The sequence below is a fragment of the Asparagus officinalis genome, chromosome 3 (assembly GCF_001876935.1).
Source record: "Asparagus officinalis chromosome 3, Aspof.V1, whole genome shotgun sequence".
Taxonomy (NCBI): Eukaryota; Viridiplantae; Streptophyta; class Magnoliopsida; order Asparagales; family Asparagaceae; genus Asparagus; species Asparagus officinalis.
The window spans coordinates 95812461-95821693 of record NC_033796.1 but is presented as its reverse complement, the minus strand read 5'-3'; the positions used below and the strand labels follow the sequence as shown (position 1 = coordinate 95821693).

The 9233-nt window shown below is 33.0% G+C and overlaps 1 long non-coding RNA gene across 1 annotated transcript; it reads right to left on the bottom strand.

The window, feature by feature from the left end:
- Positions 3346-6187, bottom strand: LOC109832397. The gene is made up of 4 exons (XR_002244749.1): positions 6102-6187; positions 4632-4730; positions 4365-4480; positions 3346-3469 (listed from the first exon to the last, which is right to left on the bottom strand). It is a non-coding gene; the product is annotated as an uncharacterized LOC109832397 (long non-coding RNA).

Below are 9233 nucleotides of genomic sequence, written 5' to 3'. Positions count from 1 at the left end.
GTTTCTTTTCATACATAGATCGGGATTAATATTTAATAATTTACAATTCAAGACATATGGTATATACATGAGGGTTTCTATGTTTGGATTATTTCGCTCGACGTACTACGTCTCGAGTTATAGATTTTTAAGTATTAATTCCATCTAGTTGTATGACCAGGTTACTTGGATGATTCCTCTGATCGCTTGCCGCATGATTGATTTGTTACTTGGTTGATTTTGTTGGATTTTCAGTTGCACGTTTCTTTATTATTCTGTTGTTGTATCATTTTCGCATTGGTTTTTTGTTCATTCTTTTCTTTTGTGGGGTCTTGTCGTGTGCCATGCACGCTGATGTATACCTGTTTTCTCTGGTGTACGTCACACTTAGAGGAAGAACAGGTTCAGCAAGAGCCAGAGGATTCTCAGTAAGAGCGCCTCGCAGACGTAGCAGAAGAAGAAGCCGAAGCTTAGTCATTCCTTTCAGTTTGTTTTTATTCCTGCTTGATCGATGTATTTTGTATCTCTTCAGTATTCATTGTTCAGTTTTGTATAAGGGTACGTTTGACCCGTATTATTATGTCTTGGATGATATTCATTTGTGATATGTATCATTTTGTTCTGTGTTGTTTATTATATTCTTGTTATCTGTGATCGAGGACCTGTGCCTTTGCATTGTATTTATTTCCAGATGCTTAGCGTATTGGATTGAGAAGAAAAGAAAAGAAAAAAAATGGTAGTGCATATTTCTTCTCAATCTAATACGTTGCGGGCTTGTTCACGTTTCGATTCCCCTGTATTTTGGGAAGCGGGGCGTGACAGGTTTTTTTGGTAGCCCATGCAGGTCATGGTCCCGAGTTCCTAACAGTGAGAATTTGATGGACAATTTATATACATATCATATTTCATCCGTGAGACTAATCTTGAGCCCTTATCCTACTTCTTGAAAGATTTCGTTTCATCCCTATCTTATCACTCTTTGACTCCGGAGTTTTTCCACGGTCCTTGTCCTATCACTTCGCGATTACCCTCTCTTTGTATAACCTCTCTTTCCCGTACTGGTCATTATTTTATGCATTATTATTTTTACAACTATGTTTTCTTTGATTTGACTTATATATCGTTTAATTATATTGATTTCTGTATTATTTACTATATTATTTTATGTATCATACCCAGTGTTATATTGTGTGTTTTTCATTAAAAATATATACTATTACTTATATATTTTTAATTATTAAAGTCATATCATTAAGTGTTTTGCATTGCTCTAGGCTTCACACACACATTACATAGCATATCTGATATTCTCTAGGCTTCACACACACATTACATAGCATATCTGATATTCAGATTATTTTCTTGTGTTTAAAATATACTTTTGCATATTTATATTCATATCTGATATTCAGATTATTTTCTTGTGTTTAAAATATACTTTTGCATATTTATATTGTGTATGTGTGAGCTTATCTGTCATACCACCTGTTATTTACTTATGTTTTAGATTATTGTATATTGTTTGTATTTTTAGTAATATACTTTAATAGGTTCATGAATTTAATATTCTACATATGCACTATATTCCTATCGTTTACATTTTCAGTATATAGTATTATCAGTAAGTTTTGTCTTGTTAGATTATTTTAGTATGTTTGCATTGGTTTTGTTATTTTAAAGATCCATGTATTTTGATTTTGATATTTAAGCAATTATTCATATTGTTAAGTTTAGAGTTGAGTTACTAATTATATAGTTATTTTGTTATATTAATTATTATCCTTTTATAAATAATATAAAAGATTATTCTAAATAGTATTTATGAGTATGTAAAGTACTTATTCATGGTTTGTTATAGTGTATTTGTATATTTGTTGTTTGTTTGCTTTATTTTCGATATGTATTGTTTTGACATTGTACCAATATACGTTATATACGCATGTTATTTTTTTACTTATTTTATAGTATTTTAGATATTTATGTCTTTTATTGTGTCATTGTTTGTTGTTCAGTCTCTATTCATTATTTTCGTTACTTGTGTTGTGTTTACCTTATCATTATTTTTATATTTACTATTCTATTTTCATTTTGGTGTATTCACGTAGATTATTCTATTTACAATGTATACTTTTTATTGATTTATAGTCATTCATTATTTCTAGTATCACTATGTAACCATGTTTATCTAAAATATATCGATGTATTTATTATACGAATTATGCTCTTATTATGTTTTCATTTGCTTATATACATATTTTACCTTTCATAGTTTTTATTTTTATATATTATACTTCTTTATCTAGTAATATGTTTGTGAGTGTCAGTATTATTAGTAAACAATTATGTTTCAGTGTATTCTACGATTTTTATATGTGTTAATTTCTTTTGAGTTTATACTGTCAAATTGTTTGTTACTTATTTGAATGCATCAAGTCCTTCAATTATGTTTTTCTTTGTCAGATTGATATTTTTTATTATTTTGACTTGTGTTATTTTACATCGTGTTACTCTTCTATTTCGTTTCTCTTATTCTTGTATTTTTTCGTAGATCATATTATATCAACATCATTTTATTCTTATATTTTTTTTAAATAAGAGTTGTTATTTTCAGTGGGAGTGTGTGATGTTATGGCTTTATAGTTTGTGTATAGGGTTATTAAAGGTTGTTACAATGTGTGTGTTTGTTTAGCTTTGATTTTTGGTTTTTACATATTATATTATGGTTACGTATTTAGTCGAAATATTTTTGTAGTTAGTGAGTTTTATATTTTATGCAGTGTCTACTACATATTTGCTCTAACGCAATGGTTTAAAACCGTCGCATTAGCATCTAAACCGTTGCAGTTGCACAAGCACAGCTGTTAGCAAACTGTCTTCATTGCTGCCATTGCCCTAGCCATAAGGCAGCGGTTTCACAACCTAACGCAACGGTTTCTAAGATGAGGCTAACGCAACGGTTTTCACAAAATGCAACATTTTCTGTAGCGGTTTACTGATGCCTAATGTAGCGGTTCCATACACAAAGGCAACAGTTATTACAAATGCAACAGGTTTCAACAATAGTTTCTTGATACCTAATGTCGCGGTTTCGTACACAAGGGCAGCGATTTTTTCAAAATCAATGACCAAAGGCAACAGTTGTTTTCTAGCTAATGCGATGTTTTGCTTTGCTATGACAATAGTTTTATAAGGCTACGACAACAGTTTTATAGGGCTATATTAGTTCTTTTTAAGAAATTTGACCAATAAGCAAAAACAGTTACGTAAACCAAAATAAAAATGGAATAAGAACACACTACATTAAGATATCATCAAAATGAAAAATAATGAAGCATTCATATGTTTTAAGCCAATCATTCAAAAAACAAGTACTTACAAGATAACTTCAACCCATCAAAATATGATTAATTCACAAGTACAAGTCTGTTCCAAAAGATTCATATATCAAAGCCATCTTGACCGCATTCTCCTATTTAAGTCTTTATATCCCCTGTAAAAAATAAAGAAACGTATCAAATATCATGTTAGCTAGGTTTGTTGACTCCCTGATAATAAAAGAGAATTAACTTATTGGTGATGTTTAATTTCGGTGATGTGCTAATCATCATGCATGGACATAAATATAGCTAACCGAGGTTCCAGCTATAAATCTTATTGGTGTGCATCTAGATATTCTAAATCATGTTGTTCAGTTGTGAGATACCTTTCGACTCAAGCAGTCACTATATATGAGATCTTTCCATCATTCTAGACTAAGTTGCATTGGATGACTTGCGTCAACTGATCATATCTACATAATATATAGTACATGTTGTTAACTCATTATTCAGACATGATTGCCCTGAGGCTCTAATAAATACAGGATTAGAAGTTTCCATGATCTTCACAATGAAGACAAACAAGAGGAAAGGGGAACAATTGTCTACTATATTTAATTGATTATCACATCATGTATTTTCTATCCAATTGACCATTTTTTCCTGTTCTACAGAAACTATTGAAGTGCAGAAAATCAGTCTATCTGAGTTTAATAGAAATGTATGAAAGTGAAGTATCAGTTTTCATTTTATTTTTCAATATAGACAGAAGGCAGAAAGCATCAAGTATGAAAGTGAAGTTTGAGACCAATGCTCGCATAGGAATTGTGTGGGATGTTTCTTTTTTTCATCATGCATTTGGCCAGAGGAGGTCTAAGAGAATTATTTATTGTGACCAAAACCCTTAAAGCCACGTATATTAAGTGCAAGGTAACCTGCCTAGTATATTGTCCAACTAAATCTATCGCAAAGTAGAACCCAGACTATCTTAAAGTCATAAAATCACTTCTTCCTTGCAATTTTCACAAACAACGTTAGAAGAAAATATAAATGTAGTGAGAACCTCACCTCGAATAAAAACATCAAATGAGTTGCTATATGTTGGGTCATCATAACATGGCATGGTGTAGAATGGTCGTACAACCAATGGATAACGATGAAGTATATAAAACTCAGTGTTATACCTGTAGCAACAAGCAATTAAGTATTAGATTAAGCAATAAACAACAGCTGTCATACTGCCAAAATAGTAATGGATGATTACAACTGAAAACATTCACTTACACAAGGGTGTCATGCATTTAAGAATGTAATGAAATCAAAGAAAGCAAATACCTCTCCTTTTCCAAAAATAAGCCCAGAAGTCCAGATAACATTTTCCCCAATCTCTTGTAAAGCAGGAAATATGACATCCTTTTGTTTCTTCAACCAACACTAAAGTCAAGCAAGCAATCAGAGTTCAGGTATTTTACAGTTCATGTATTTTACAGTTCATGTATTTTACAGTAAGTTGAGATGTCACAATCTGGTGCAATCATAACCCAATCAATTTTAAAAAAAGCTCAAGGTACATGCCTTTAACTCTTGTATGTTTGTAAAGAACATGCACTATCATGATCTAGAACACTAGCAGCCTCTTCAGGAAGTCTAGTACGTGCTTTAAACCTCTCAACAAAGCTTGGACTAACCGGACATCCAGTTACTTCACTCAACATCTCTGCAAATGTATGAATCATACTTGTAGCTTGAGCTTCTTGTTGTTTATTCATCTCCTCTTGTTGAGTGGCCACCACCTTCTTTGTTATTGCTTGAACAATTGACTCAGGTATTTGATCACATGGATCAATGGTTTTCTCCTTATTGCTTTGTAGCATGTTTTGAGTGATCGCCCGTCCCCGGAGACGCACACGTCCAGGATGTTCTTTTTTATTGACAAGATGCCATGCATCTACATCTTCTCCTTCAGTTTGTTATTCTTGAGTTAGTTGTTCAAATGTATCAATCATTTCAAGTATTTTTTCTGGTTGTGCTTTTTTCTTCTTTTTACTAGTCTCTAGAAATACTTATGCATCTGTTGGAGGCCGGTTCAATTGCTTTTCCTACAACAAAACAACACATCAATCATTTAGCCATTCATTGCATGTCTAAATCATTTAGCTATTATTAATACATAATTACACTGTAAATCATAGATAAACATCATGATTATCATATCTCTGTGAATTCTTGCGAAACTTTTTGAACCCGCTGTGTGCAAGAGCGTTTGACTGTTTCGACTTTCCTTATTCTTTTCACTTGCTTTCTACATAATCAAAGAACTTCTAATAAGTAAATTGCAATAACTAAATTGAAACAAGAGAAACTATAGTACTTAGTTAATACATTTAAGATTAACACAAGCAACACTAAACATATAATATAAAAGAATACTTCTACATCTGCAAGTCCAGGTTGATTATGTTAATACAATTTTAGGATATGCTACGCACCTTTTTTTTGGTTATGTCCTCAATCAACAACAATCAGTGAACCTCAGATATCAAACCATAATTCACACGTTGGTTTTGAATTTCCCAAATCTTTTAACTTTGGAGTTATTTGAAGGTACAGATATATTATTAGCAAAACAATGATGAATGCTGATATGATGCAGAAAAGAGTAAGCCATCACTCTTAAAAAAACATGTGAAACAGCAAAGGTATGCTGGAAATACCATTTTATGAAGCAGGAGTGTGAAACAGCAAGAACAACAATATGTTCAAAAGAAACAAAACAATTTTATTAATAGAAAATTAAATTCTTACCCTTGCATTTTGAGAATGCCAAATCTTTAGTAAAGCTCTAAATTGACCCTTGGGAACAGCCTTAGGGCGCTTTTTCCATCTTTCTCCATCATTTTTCAAACCAGTAAAGCATTAACGTTTCAGCAAGCACTTCCACTGCCTCCATACACTATTAATTGTTTGCAAGGTCCATTTTCGTCTTGAATCGGCAATTGAATACTTCTCCTACAATGACATAACAATATACAAGTTAAAATCTACCTTGTCATTACACAAAATGATTTTTTTGTGCTATATCATACCTTCACATATTCCCACAAACTATCTTTGTCTTCTTTCCTAATGTCGTGCCAATTCTTATCTAGTGGTGTTCGTCTTGGATTTCTTCCAAGGGTACCCAAAAAACTACTAAGTTCATTTAAAATATTATCTGTCGGTCCAATAGGTACCCCAAATTTGTCTAAAATTACAACCGAACTTGCCTCTATGCCTCATTCATGTACTTTTAAACACTTAGTTGGCCCTCTATGATTTTTGGGTTGTTGTACCTCTCTTTGTTCATCTTCCCTTATCTCTTCATCTTCGTCTTCGTCAACCTCTCTCTGTTCATCTTCTCTTATCTCCTCATCTACATTGACCTCTCTCTCTCTCTCTTCATCTTCCCTTATCACCTCATCGTCAGACTCTATAAAATCTTCCTCATAATCTTCATTTTCTGATTCAATATTCTCCAACTCTTTCTCTTTCTCCATCAATTTGTTCTTATCAAGTTTCTGAGGATCTTTCTGTGCCTTTCCTGGTCGAGTCTTCATTTGCATATGATTCTTTCCAAGATATTTTGTCTTTTGCCTTTGCTCCTCTTGGACCTTATGTCCCTGTAATGATTTAGTCTTTGTCAATTGCACATCTACACTATGAACTTGCTTTCGCAACTTGCTTGTAATGTGTTGTTGGCTATGAGACTGTGATTTCTGTTTTATTTTCATCATTGGTACATTGCTTGTAACGTGTAGAGGAGGATAAAAGATATTTTTACGCTTCTTTGCAAGAGGTTTGCTCATGACCTACAAAATAAGAAATGCAAGAACTTTAAACGGATTGTATTAAGTTGAAGGATTATAATACAATATAGAGTTTGTAATGTCAGGATATAAAATGCTACATGAGAACTAATATAGGATTTTTAAAAGAATTTACCTCAAATGATCTCTTCTCTTTTGAACTTGATCTAGAATCACCCACTGTTTCCATCACTCAAAAAGAAGTGATAACTAGTAATAAATGAAAAGAATCACATAAGTACTAGATACACGAAAAAAAGATAATAAAAACTAGGTAAGAGAAGTGAAAACTAGGCATTTGTACAGTGATCCAAGAGTTATTCTTCCCTAGGTGCACAGTTTTTGTGGATAGGGTCTCATGGTTAGTTTTCTCCAATGTTAACTTTTACACTAGCTACTTCCCTATCCTACAAATAGAAAGATTATCATTTTCCGAAGTCTATTCTTGGAAAATAAGTAAATAGAGCTCGATAATAGTTTAATAAATGATATAAGTCTGGGTTTATAAGTTTGAGGTCATATCCTACTATAATATTGAGATCAGTATACTTTTGAAAACAACATCTTCGATGAAGGAAACTACTTTTACAAGTGAAAGATATGCAGGTGAATGTATCTGATCAGTTATGGTTACTTGGTCCCTCAAAAACTGAAGATCGACAACTAGAACTTATTCAAGGGAATACTCAAAAACTGAAGATCGGCAACTAAAAAATGTCTCAACTATATCCATGAGATTTATCATTCATCATCATCTTCTCTTACCAAGAAAAACACATATTATTGAAACAACCTAATGAAGGGTTTAAAACAGTATTTATGTGAATGAAAGGATAGGCACACTTCTGAGGAACCACCTACACATTTTATATAGGTGCTAAACAAAGCGCTACATAAAGGCTTAAAATACCTTCTTCACAATTCCCAAGTCCTCAGTGATAACCTGTATGTAAAACTCCAAAAATTTTATAATAAATATATGTGAATTATTAATAGTGAATAATTCTCTTATGAGGAATAATCATGTGTATATATATATATATATATATATATCAGATATGTATATTTATCAGTGTTTGGGAACCCAGCAGGTGTTTACAAGTGAGAGAAACCGAGTGTGAAGGCCAGCAGGTGAAATGCCTAGCAGCAGGCATTTTGTGCTGCGCGGTCGACCGACATAGTAAATATTTTCCTTGTGATGAAAAATAATATATATACACATATATATGTCATATGAATGTAATTATCTGTGTTTGAGAACCCAACAAGTGATTTTAAGTGAGAGAAATCGAGTGTTATGGCCAGCGTGTGAAATGCCCAGCAGCAGGCATTTTTGTGCGTGGCGGTCGACCGACGCGGTCGACCGCACAGCAGTCAGAGAGCTTCCAGGTTTCGTTTTTCTTTGCGGTATTATTTCGGGTCTTTTGGGTTTCGGGTCGGGTTGTGAGTGGATATATATGCTACTGTTCACGAGAGAGAGCCTCTGGGAGTTCTGAAATCAAAACCCTAGCCCCCTCTCTCTTCCCTTAAACCCTAATCTTCTCTATTGGTGATTTGGGAGCAGTTCTTGAGGATTTGCAGCAGCTCTTAGTGAGATCCAGCGAAGGAAAGCATCCTCCTTCAGTTTCAGCGATCTGTTGCTCACCAAAGGCGAGTATCATCTCGCCCAATCCCTCACCCCTGTTCTATATGATTTTCTTTTGGATTTTCATGAGTTTTGTTGAGCCAAAAAACGTATTTTTGTATAAAGATGGATTCTTTATAATATGGACTCTAAGTCTCAAACGTTTCAGTTTATAAAATCTCACAGATGCTCTGTTTATTTAAGATGTAGATCTGAAAATTTCCTAAACAAGAGTTATATCATTTTTACAGTCATTTAGGACGTTTTTTTTTTGTTTGTTTCTTATGGATTTAAAACAATGAAAAGGTAGTTCCCAGACTTTGGATTCGTCGTTTATCTTCAGTATTTTTCCTTTGAATCATTAAAACCCTTGTTAGCGTAGAATAACAAATTTTTGTTCCAGGTTTTGAGCTGACAGAAACCCAGATTTGGGTTTCTGTCCGCTTGGTTTGATTGTGAATTGATATA